We start from the raw sequence: 13,163 nt of genomic DNA, 5'->3' as shown, positions 1-13,163 counted from the left end.
GACGGCGCAGTCGGACCGACGGGTCGGTCGGGAACAAATGAAACGGGAAAAATGCTGCCAAAACAAATATTTAGCGTTTTGATTCGACGCGAAACAAAGTACAAACTAATTTTTATGTGCGTCCGATGGCGGGCTTAAAGGTTTGATATGTGTTTTTTTCGCTCCCGACGAATTGATTCGATCGCAACTGGAGGTGCCGATTTCGGATTTTTAATTGCGAATTAATATTTAAATCGATCGTCGAACGGGACACCTTATTAAGCTTAATAAGCACTCTGGCGCGAGTGCGTCGGAGCGTTTTCGATTATTCTAATTAGTCCGTATTGTGAAAAGAAGGCGTAACGAACATGTGTGTGTACCCGCGTCATTGCTACAAATGACTGCATCAAACCATACTTCGACGCACCACGCACACGAAAACTTATCATCAACGATATCATTACGTTTCAACACACATGCCGCAGCGTTTCACACTTTTATGAGCGTTTTATTCAAATAATGCTGCCGAGTGCAATTTTACTTCGCGTTTTTGAAAGCGTCGACATCAATTACGCAACGAGATGCTTTGATGTCGAACTAATTATAAACAAAATTCGTAACCGGCCACTTAGGGTGGGTGCGCGCGCCCGAGCAGGAAAGGGGAAAACGAATGTGATGCGTAAAATATTAACGTGCGCGCGCGCGCGAGGTGAAATTATTGAAGCCGAATATTATGAATTCATGAGCCGTCAATGCGGCCGCAAGTTGCGTGTTTTCCTCGTTTTACGAGTGCGTTTATTTTGCGGTGGCCGCGTTGCGGGGGTGGACAATTATGAAATATGCACTTCCATCGCACGCCGCGCGCACGACAAACGCAGCCTGCGAATGTAACCGGAAACTGCTTTATTATTTCCGGGTGCTATACGCTATTAGTGTGACAATTTTCGGACGGCGGGATTTTATGCTGGTGGAAAAATTACGTGTGTCACTCGCATGCATTTGCATTTTATGCTGGAAACCGGCAAGAACAAGCCGCGTAAATTATTAGACTGGTTCAAATATGTTTGTTTGCTGGTAGTATTTATGAGGTAATTGTATATTTTATATTGAATTAGTCGTCCATAAATTTTCGTCATTAAATAGCGTCTTAAATTAATAATTAGCTGAATTTAATTCGGTTGTGTGATTTTGCCCAAATGAATTGTTAAAATGAAATGTTTTTTTAATAGTTGAAACATTTATGAAATTTTCATGATGGCTGGATATTCGCTGCTGTTGCAACGATTTTTTTATTATTTTATTTTAATTTTTTGCTTCTTAGCATTATCGTAACACAAAAATAGTTAAAAGTATTTGGGTTTAAAAGTTTTTTGCTTACTAAACATGCATAACTTAATCATTTTATATTTATTTATTAATTTCGAAATATTTCTTGCAGTTTGTAATGCAGTTATTACTTCTATTTGAGTATGAAACAGAGTGGGCGAAAGCGAAATGAAAAAATATCTTAAGTTTATTCAATATCAACGTTGCGCTGTTTGCTTAGTAGATGTCAGCAGCACAAAATTATAACATTTGCAATTTGCTGTTATTGTTGACAAAGTGAAATACATACATTTTTATGAACATTTCAATGTCAATGTCAAATGATAGAAATTGCTTGTTATCTAATAAACAACATCTACAATATCTACGTATTATAATAATACGACTATTTGCGCAATATAATATAAATAACTTGTATTTTACAATATTATTTGCTTGATTATCACGAGCGGCAAATAACGACGAGAAACTTTTTAATGAGAATCATGCCCGTACGTCAGTGAAGCAGAATTTAACACGTTATCAAACTTATAATTAAGACTCTATTACCTTATTATACATAAGTAAATGGGGTGGCTGGTTAAGAAAGTTATAGTCTGCAATTAAAACAACAATATTTAAGCGATGTCAATAGCACGCAAATATATACAAATCTTTACTGCAAATCTTATCGCAGCGTAGATAAAATTATTGACAGTGAAACTTGATTTAAGAATCAAAACAAACCCTTCAGTCAAATAAGTGAAGTGAGATTGTCTTGTTAATATAAAAGTTTGATCAAAATGTCAAATTCAAGACAATTTTATTTTTTCTTTTAATTCAAAACAACATTTTATCATTAATAAAATAAATATTTTAATGTTATTTACATACGTATTTTGTCTACTTTCTTCTGAAAAATTCCATGCGTGCTATAAAATGAACATAATGCAGCATAATATTATATTGTAAAATAACTCAATTATTCATTGAGGCATTAAAGTCGTATTTTTTATGTGATATTATAATGATGTGACATATTGCCTCCATAGTGTTAAAAAAATCATAACAGAAATACGATGCCCAGGTTTTTTCTGCATTTGTATAAAAAATATGATAATTTATTGATATTTTTTTGTTTATACGCAATTTTCGTTAATTTTTGAAAAAAATTTAAATATCAACTGATACTCAGAGGTGTTATTTCTTTAAAACATGACTAACAGCTCCCCTTTTTTGGTTGATGGTGGACAAAAGTTTTAGCGAATAGAATAACCAATACCTTTTTTCTCATAAAATATCAATACCCTCCTGAATATGAAATGTTTAGATGAGGTTTTAATCGCAATGCAGATGGAGATGGTACGGCGCGCTTAAGTGCGGCAAACAATTAACAATTGATGCGGCCCGCTCGCGAATGAAAGATTCATTCTTCGCGAGAAGCGCGCGGCAGGAGCGCGTCTGGATGCCGCGTGCTCCCCGCCGCAGGAAGCGCGGCTCTGCGGCGCGCAGAATTTTCGGCGGCACGGCGGCAGGTCGACGGCGACGCCAGTCTCGGCAGGCAGCGCGCGCGGTCCTGTAGCCGCACACGTCCGACTGTCGCTCGCCGAGACGCGCGTCGCGAGAGAATATCCCATTCGTGTGCATCGCCAGCGAGCGCCTTCGGGAAGAGTTACAGGCGCGCGGCGATGTAATCACTGCCACCTGATCGACCAACACATCGGGACATCGACGCCGCGTCCAACTCGCGCCATCCTACAGTGCAGTTTTCGCGGCATCATTCACTCACCAACAACTGCTCGTGTTCTTAACTAATAAAACTAACCTTTAAACTTGCACTTTTGCAAGTACCCGGCGCGAACTGAACCAACCCACACGCACGTAAGGAGACGGATTTTGGAACTAGTCTCGTACATTGTACAAAGTGGAAATTAATTGTGAACGCTTAATTAATTTCATTAAACCATCGCTGCAGGAATTGAAATTCAAACTGAACTCAGCTCAAAACTGTTACGGTTGAAATTGCGATTCTATTCGAACGTTAAACTCTTAGAACAATTAAACTATTTGTGCGTAGAGAAGATTGACAAACTGTCACCAACGAAGTACGGTGAGTCGATTATGATATTTTTCGAAATTAATCTCGAAGAGGAAAGTTTTGGTAAAAATTGAAAAAAGTTTGCGTCGCCTGAATGATGACACCATTGTGTTCACGTCTAAACCTAAACATTATTCAAGTCGGTGATCCGCGTTCAAAAATGTTTTTCGAATTTTTCAATGCATGAACAAGAGCCACCAGCAAGATGCGATGCTTGTGATGGATGAAAATGCTGCGTTTCCGAATCCGCGGGTTACCGGGACTCAGGACTCTTCATCCGGCGAATATTTGCGAGCGGCATTTCTCTCGAAGCCCGTCAAAGCACGGGATTCCACGTTTTTTTCTTTCGTCTTCTCTCGTTTTGTCTGCGGCTGGAAGTTCATTTCGTCCTTGCACGCTCGCCGCTCGCGTCCTCGATTTACCAAAATCGCCCGGATCATTTTTTTCATGCCGCAATTTTCGCCCGCGCGCTCAACCCTTTCATATTTCGCCGACGGATGCAACAATTTCATCATAAAAAAAAAACACGCGAAGGCACAAAAATATTGAAGCTACACCACCGCTTTGCACGCCCCCGAGGCGAAATCGATAGTGTTTTATTAATAGCGTCGGTTCTTCGTTAGTCAACCCCATGGATATCATGGTCGGCAGCTAATTGAAAAGCGAGATCCATCTTGGATAATTTAATCGTGCGCAAATCCGTCCGCATTGCCGCAACGGATCAGCGCTTCATAATGACAACATGTAATATTCACCATGATATACCATCATGTGGGACTCATGTCGGGAAAGTTTTCAAATAAAATTTCAACTTCGTATTTGTACGTAATGAATGACCAACGAGTAAAAAATTAATTAAAACGAAAATCTGTTGCGGTTCGTGTTTATTAATGTGCACAGTTCAAATATTTTTGGATAATGCACGCGTATTTTCCTCTTTCGGCGAAAATGCGCATAAAATTAATTCGGTAAGGCTGCATTCATATGGAATCGAATTAATGAATGCAATGTAGTGTTTTTGGAAGCGAACGAACACATCGTCGTCATGCATGATTTCGTGTATAGTTTTTTTCTGCTTGTGTTTTTATTTGAGTCAATCATCCAACTGATATCTGAGCTGATCATGCATGAGTCGGTTTTCGTCCAAACTCAACTTGCCACCCAATCAGACAACCGGTAAGTTATCAGAGACAATTAGAGTGTTTATACTTTGCAAAACGCTGACGTCATCCTCGCCTTCGCTCACCAGCGGTTACATTTTGTGCGCTGCTCAATAAAAATAAAGTCATAAAATTCAAACGGACGCACATTTGATAGTTTCTCCGAGTTGCGCTTACAAACATCAAGAGGAGATCTCTTCGACGGCGCGCACGCTGAAGTAGTTGTTGAATTCGTCGATGCTTCGCCGCTTTCATTCTTCGATTCTTCGCCGTCGTCAATACCGGCTCAAGTCAAGAGTTGAGACGCGTGTTGCTCGAATATTCTTTCAAATTAATAATGCAATTGTCAAAGGGCGTTTTCTATAGCGCCGTACCTGGATGTCTTGTTAGGTCTTGTTAGCGCTCGGCTGTCGGGCCTTGCGAAATTTTATTTTATTTCGAAATAATTACATTTGTCGTTATTGCCGTGCGTAACGATCGCACCGAACCGACGCCGCGTCGGATGCTGTGTGTCTGTCTGTCGGAGGGATTTCTTCGTGCGTCTAATGCCTGCTCACTTCGCAGCTAATGCACATAACTTAAATCTAATTGATTTATTTGACTGCGCACCGGCCATAATTACAACCGAATCGAATTCCTGGTAAGCGCTAGATTTCTACTAAAATAAATATTAACGAGGCACATAAATTCATAATGAGGCTCGCGGATAATTGTTGAATATTATTATAATTGTAGATACCTACAAGCACGCTCAAAACACATCTATCATTATAACAGTGGAAACCGAAAGTATTTCGACGTAAACGTTAAAATTTTTCGAGATATTTTGTGTTTGTTTGTGTGTGTACTGTGTAATTTTTAATTTATGTTAGTGCAATGCGAAAATGTTGTTTCATGCGAACGCAAACAAAATTATCTGGCGAGCGCGCAATGTTATTAGTTATTACTGTAGAATATGCACATCTGGTTTATTTTCACTTCGTGAATAAATGTAATAAACGCACGCGAATCGAACAATATTTATCCAAGCATTCAGGCGGTCGCGCAATGCGAAAAACTTTGCGCACAATTTGCGTGCGTTTCCGGCTGCAATCTCATGGCCTGCAGGATGATGGGCCGGCTGCTGTGAATGAAAGCCTGAATACAATTCGGGCGCACAGTCTCTCTCCGGAAGCCGGAAAAATGTGCGTAGCAGATTCATAATGGCGCCGGAGCGGTAAATGGTAAACGCGCGCCACTCGCGGATAATAAATACGAAACGCATAAATCATTCAGCGCCGCTTCGCATTCAGCATTCGCACATTTCGCATCCGAGCCGGAGGATCCATTCGCTGAAGAAGACGGACGCCGCGTCGTGCGTGCCGCGCGCCGCTTCTCACACCGAATATTTGAATTTGCGTACGCGCGCGAAAGGCAGCCACTTTATCGTACGATAATTAATCTTTGCACGCGTCTGTCTCAGTGGCACAAAGTTGAAATTCGCCACGCCAAATGCTAAAACCATCTCGGTCTAAATCCAGCGCATGCTCGCGCCCACTTTTATTTGTTTTAATTGTAACATGGGTACAACACGTTGCTAATTAGCGTAAAACATCGGTTTCTCTTGCCGTGAATAATACATGCGGTGGATATGTGCGACACTATTTAAATGCAATTACATGCGGAATATTAATGCGTTGATTGCGTAATCATCGGCTCTAAATTTGAATTATTTCTGCGTATACTTGAAATTTCATCTGGAAATACTTGATATTAATTTTATTAAAATTTAACAGCAGAAAAAACAAAAAAAGTAGTAAAAATGTGTAATGCACTGAGATGATTTGTTAAACAAATAAATACCGAGGAGATTAATTCGCGCGATGTTTAAATAAACAAATAATTACTCGAGAGTATATAAATATCTTCAAAACTGTTGCTTGCACAGCACTCAATTCAAATCTAAACATTGTTTTTACGAAACAATCAAAATATAATTCATACCGACTCGGTTTTGTTTCATCCATTCCACCTGTTCCTGCAATAATTTGAGTTTTGACCGTTTGTGGAAATTACACGGAAGTAACTGAATGCGTTCGATAGCCGTCAAATTCGTACGCCGCCTGCGCCTGATATCAAATGATTTCGACTCAGTTACAATTCGACTTCAGCAGTAAATGTTAATAGATATTAATTTGAAAGGCAATCGTTGGCAACCATGCGGCGTTTAATTACATTTTAACTTTGCGAAATTAATTTCCACCTCGGCCATGCTCGACAATCAACTTGTTTCATGCAAGCACCACTATGTCATAAAATGTGTGCTCCAAAAACACTTTTGTAAACTAATTCACAATGAAGCAAATTGAAATTACCATACACGAACGATAACATAATTATACCACTAGGCGCTTTTGATGTTTCTAAGAGTGTTTGTTCGTTTGAAAATGATTTTAGCAGCGTGCGCACAAAAAGCCTTGATGCCTGGATGGCAAAGCCTCTGCATGCAGTGTCCAGTACTTACATAGCAATTAAATGTTTTTTGCTTCGCCGTGTGTAATGAATACGCTGATGATTAATACATCCTCATCGTTGCGAGTGAGGAGCGTGCCTCATCAAAAATCGCTCGCATCCGCTCCATTTCCAAGTTTGAAATCAAAAAAAGTTTGCCGATTGTGCACACTAGAAACTCGACTAGCACGCGCACTGTTTCATCCCACATGTGATATGTGATGTTACATGCGCGTTGCGACATCAACAAATGCTGTAGTGGCATTCGCTGCTAATTGAACGCGAGAGAGACTCGCAGCTGGAATTGGAAAATCAAATTAAAAAAAAAGCAACAACTTAATTTGTATGCTAAATCAAACTGTTATAGTTGCACGCTGGGCGCAATTTACAAAATAAAACGAATCCAAGCATGCAAATCGTTACAATTTGATTACATCAAGCTTTTCCCCGGAGTTTGAGAGAGTAGTGCGATGCTTTTAGTGGCATGCTGCCGTTGACTTCCAAGACGGTATGTAGCATTTACTCGATAAGTCTTAGTTATAATTAATTATATGTTGACATGTTGACATGCGATGTGAACGTAAAGCGCAGGAAGGATCGTTGGGTTTAATTCGGCGTACGTTTTAAAGTGGCTCGAGTCTCGCGTCGAGGCATAAAGTTACATACGCGATATGAGAAAATATGGAAAATCGTCTTCCTGCGCGGTGGATGGCTGCGAGGAGATGGTGTAGAGTTGCTCGCTGGAAACACTCGCGCACACTTATGTGATCCGGTGATGAGAACAATAAAAGTGGGACAAATTACGTAGGTATCCTATTCAGTTTGTGTTGGGGTATAAACAGTGAGTAAATATATGTTTTTTGGTGTGGAAACCACGTTATTCACACTTTTGGAATTATGCGAAGAAAATCCGCGCATTACATCTCATAAAATCATCATAACCTCAAAAAATCATTAACCTCACTCGTTGGTGCGAAATGTGCTTTAAATAATGAAGGCAGTAATTTGAATCATTTTAGTTTACAAACGAAAATATAATGAAATTATATTAATTATTTTTTATGCACGCAGCAAATTGTTATTTCAGCCATTATCTAACTATTTTAATTAATAGTTATTAGTCGTGGAAATGCAAATAGTGTGTGTTTAATCTACGCTAGAATTTTAAAATTTCGACGCTTTTGAAGCAAGTAAGATGCACGTAAATCACTGCTAATCTACTATCTGTCGTCGTGAAACGTCACGAATGCATGTTCACGAAGGTGTGCAGGTCGCAGGAGAATGTTTACAGCGGCTTCGCAGTGAACTCTTAATTACTCCCCGGTTCTTCCCAGGCCTCATCTCTGCGCGCAGCACTTATTCACAATTAGAGCTATTTTTCTTGCATCACTGGCTCACGGTGCCTGACAGTGGCAGCGCAACACTGGAGTCGCATCTATTTTCATACCACACCAGCACAACATCAAATCAACTTCCAACTTGCCTCCAACAACGATTAGTCTCGTTCTTTCTGCCCTCCGCGCGCGAGCAAGGAAGTCTCCTGGGACGTGTTCCAGGAAGGTGTCGGTTGGAAAAATCGCCCGGCTGCTGTTTTGGCAAATACCTACGAGCCATATTGCAATTTGGCCGTTGCGTGTGCAACTTCAGTACGAAGTTCCAATTTGGAGCTGCCTTGGACGCTTCAGGCTGATAACTGTCTCTAAGCCGTGTAGCCTAGACCGTCGAGTCGAGTTTGAATATAGGCTATGGCAATAGATTGAAGGGACTTGAGAGTGTAAAGGAGCGGCACGGTTATTGCCGGCAGGATGCCGCGAAGACGTATGGGGGCGGACGGGACACGAGGCGCATAACTACAGATGCATTAAGTCATCCACTCGGGCTTAATGATATTGCGCATACATGTGTTGCACGTGTCGCAGGGATGTTTAATATTTATACAACACTCCGGGGTTGTCAATTAATATTGTTGAAAGCATTGTTTATGCGTCCCGTGCACCCACGGCGGCAACAGCGCAACATAATGGCCACTATGAGTACAAACCCTCTAAACTAAATATTTCATAAAACAGCAATACATTGACTGTACTTAAAAGTAACTTCAAACTTTACATGAACCAAACAAGCAATTTTCAAACCTTTTATTCCTATTTTTGCAAAAATACAACCGGCGGTAATAGTTTAATTGTTTGCAGCGCGAAAATAATATTGCATCCCCGGGGTTATTAACAATAGGAGTGATTAATGTTTATAGATTACAATAATACTGCTTCGATGGTTCATTACTGGTTTATTTATTTTTTGATCGCCTTTATTCGATGGCGCTGGGGATTTATGGATTTGCTTCGCATTTTCGGGCATGTCCGCAACATCTGGATATCGTGCTCCACGTGTCCGACATGTGGAAAACTCACTAATTGGAATAATCGCATCGGGGGCCGACTTCGTGTCCCCGAAACTAAACCGACATTCGCGCCACGATGCGCCGCTGCAAGTATCGAATACTAATGCAAATTAAACCAATATCTATCTATCTGACCAACGCATGATGTTTACATTATTGGGCAAATATTCAATTAGTAAACAGAGGTCAAGCCGTCGGTGCGGACGCGTCCTCAATAATAATGTCCCCGGGCGGTGATTATTGGGTTAATGTCACATTGCTCGAACAATGTACAATTCCATGACAATATAAATTTACTTTCGTTTTTTTTCGGCTTCAAAATTGAACATTTTGGTGTTAAAAAGAGGCGGAGAATAGAATCTAAGACAAGAATTAATTTTTCTGAATTTTAGTATTTTCTTTTTGTTGTGTTCCGTATTCATAAATTCCGGCAAATTGTTGCAGTTTGCAGTTTCAATAAACCAGTTTGAGTAATCAGATCGACACCACGGTAGGCGCGTTGCGGACCGACTATTTGGTTAGTAATTAGCCGATCGCATTATTATTAGTTTCAGTTATTGGCGCAAACTGCACGCGCGCGTCGGAAAGTGTCGTTCAATTTCTATGCTAATTTTCCTATTTGCCGAATCGCATTTTCACCATGCTGCGCGATACTGTAATATTAGTTATTCGACTACCTGAATGGAAAATCAACTCTTTGCCTGTATTTTGTAGCGTGCAAATTGATTTTTTGATATTTTGTCTTCATGGTAATTTTGGCCAGGAGATGGCGCTTACATCGAGCGGAAATTACATAACCTAGCATTTTTGTTATTAGGTAAATGAAAAAAGTATTCAACACTCAATTTGAAATGTCTGATTTTACTAATTTCACGCTACAAATTAAATTTTGAATTGAAATTGAAATATTCGTCTTGCGGCATCAATCAATGTAAGTACTCGTGAAATCCGTGCAATCTATAGGTCGGCGCAGGCGACGAATATTAATTTCGGCGTGTTGCGCGGAGACCAACTTCGTGGTCGTTTTGATCGAGGGCAATTCCGTGTCCAATAAATAAGATGAACTTGCGCAAACATAATGCCAAGACATGTAATTATCTTACGTGCTGCCGACGTTCATTTTTTCATCCTGCGTTAGTATGGGAACTGGTTTCAACTGCCGCGCGACTATTACAAGCACATTTCGAGCGATTAGAAAAAATCATAATAAATTTAATTTTTTCTACAATACGTTGATTACACTTTTATCTCGTTACGCCTTCGAAATCGAACCGAGCGGACGTAGACATTACGCGCACCGAAGGGAGTTTAATGAAATACATGGCAGTGATCGTCACGATTGAGTCACTTATCGACAGTTTCCTCCATTTCGGGAGGTAGGTACTTTTTAACACTTAATATCTGCCTGACTGGATGTCATAAATTCATCCAAGCAAAACGATCCGAAGCGAAAGTCGATCACAGATAAACTTCGTTTACAATCTCTCGCAATTAGTTTCCATGTTAAACGACTGTTAATATTTTTTTGGCGATGAGCGTCGTTTTTTTTTTCTGTCGTGATTTCTTGGAATATAAAACGGCACATAAAATTTATGGAAGCTTGATGTGACGCGTTTAATTCGTGTACCGTTTTAATACGCTTGAAAATACGTTTACTGTGTGTGGCGGGCTCGTGGAGCAGCTCGTGGGCATTTAGTACGCGCACAAAACTATTATTAGTTTGAAGTGTTCGAGGCATTTGAAGCGCCTGATATTTAGTGCGGTCTATAATTTGTTATGAAATTATAATTTGTTCCAATTCTTATCTGGCGTGCCTTGCAATTATTAAATTTGCTCCAAGTTATGATGTTACACTTTTTTCTCGCTGTTAGATATAATTAAGATGTAATCAAAGTGTGTGAGTCATTATAGATTTACGGATTAATAGCGTTAGAATATTATTTTATAGGGTAGCATTAATTTTCCAATAACTTTTTCATACAATGCCACCCCTGGTGCGCATTATTTTACATCCGATTTGTGTTCAATATGAAGTTTAAATCACTGGAATTATTTGCAGAATTATGCTAATAATGGTGTTATTTGTTAACGGTAAACAAACATCTGTTCAGCAGCAAAATTGTGCGTGCCACTTCACAAGGTAAACTATCGCGTTCGATACTTATACCGCAAGTCAAGCGTAGTTTGTTTTTACCAGCATTAAAGTAAAATATTTGTTTTGCAAGTAAAATGCTAATTAAATGCTTAATATTCATACAAATAAAATGCAATTACCTTCACGTTTACTTCACGATTCGAAGTAAAACAGAATAAACGTTGCGATGGCAAAAAAAAAATTGAAAATTTTGTGCGAATTTTTTCTTTGTCATTTTGCAAATTACAAAACAAAATGATCTATGAAAGCTTGAAGTGTGTGACTAAATTTGAAAATTATATTATCTCCATCAGGATGGAATTTAGTGACGGTCCGCTGGCCAGCACCAATTTCTATCTATTTGTTGCGCAACGGGGTGAATTCGCAAGTGCATTGCGGTTGGGACCGTGCGCCGCACACCGCCCTAACCAACACTCCCACCCTTGAAAGGAGATCGAATGCTAAATGCAACACCCGACACGCCAACTGGTCGCCGGCTGCGAAACTCCTTGTTACAATATGCTGCAAGCGGCAAGTGCAACACTTGCACTCGGAATGCAAACGAGGATGAAATTAACAATCCGCTGCATGCAACAGCATGTTGATGAAGAATGCCTGTCCGATGTAGAATTCGAAAAATGCGAAAAAATACCGACCGGAAATTTCCCGCCGTGTAATAATCGCTCTGCCTTTCCCTTCACTCTCCAATCTATTCAAGGATAATTCGTTCATTTCGTATTTTGCTTGCAATCAATTCCGAAAATAAAAAAAATTCCGTCAAAAGCAACATCTCAATATTTTGTGACTTTTTGCGCTAAAATATCATCGAATGATAAAAGGGAATATCTTCCTCTGAGGAATTCTTCGATTGTATTTTTTGCGCTCGCCGCCAAAATGAAGCACAGATGCAGAACGCACAACAAATCGAATTCGTACGTGTTCGATTCGCGAAATTTTACAATTTTACATTCCACCGACATATTTCTTTTTGCATTTCATATTCTAGCTTCAGCAGCGTTTTGTTCTTTCTCTCGCGCTGTCTATATCGGTCGAATCAGTGCAGGAACACGTGCCCGAACGTGATTTCTGCTCCGCAGGTAGATTCTTTCATATTTCTGCGCTTGCTTTTTTGTTTCATATTTGATCGTCACATACGTCGTTATTTATAATTTATGAAAGAACTGCGGCGTCACTATTCGCGCAGAAAACGCAATTAAAAGTTTCGTCCTGCCATTATCCTGCGTCTTGGCGTGCTGCGCCTAACTACCTCGCCGGTGCGCGCACCGCCTCCGAATATGTGGGTACATTCCACTGCAAACTTCCAGATGCACAGCATCCCCCGCACAAATAATTCGCCGATAAATTATGCACAACGGCGCGGCGCAAACGAACCGGACGACTCGCCATATTTCACATGCGGTAACGCGTCGTTAAAAGTTTTCGCGGCTGTGCGTGGAATTTTACCAGTTTTATGCGCGATACGACGGGTTGACGGGGTGGAAGGATAGTGGGGTGGTACATGTGTAACCTTGGATTAGCCGTGTTTTGCTTGGTTAATCCGAAGCGGTTTACGTACTCCCTTCCGGTGTGATTTTA

The 13,163-nt window shown here is 40.2% G+C and overlaps 1 protein-coding gene across 4 annotated transcripts in view; it reads left to right on the top strand.

Annotated features, from left to right (window-relative positions):
• LOC135792241 (monocarboxylate transporter 2-like) overlaps positions 1-13,163 on the top strand; it is a 63,971-nt gene that overhangs the window by 1,897 nt on the left and 48,911 nt on the right. For 2 of the 4 annotated variants that reach the window (XM_065302859.1, XM_065302883.1), the window contains exon 1: positions 2,846-3,394. The exons of 1 other annotated variant lie outside the window; for it this stretch is intronic. The gene's annotated coding sequence lies outside the window, so the exon portion shown is untranslated. Of the gene's footprint in view, positions 1-2,845; positions 3,395-4,538; positions 4,559-13,163 lie in introns of those variants that run through there. One more of the 4 variants, XM_065302875.1, reaches the window with a different exon arrangement.

The sequence above is a fragment of the Atheta coriaria genome, unplaced genomic scaffold (assembly GCF_025399875.1).
Source record: "Atheta coriaria isolate IRGN ID8LTWV9N9 unplaced genomic scaffold, Caltech_Dcor_3.1 hic_scaffold_1_pilon, whole genome shotgun sequence".
Taxonomy (NCBI): domain Eukaryota; kingdom Metazoa; phylum Arthropoda; class Insecta; order Coleoptera; family Staphylinidae; genus Dalotia; species Dalotia coriaria.
The sequence above is the reverse complement of the archived record's forward strand: the minus strand, read 5'-3'. Positions and strand labels throughout refer to the sequence as shown.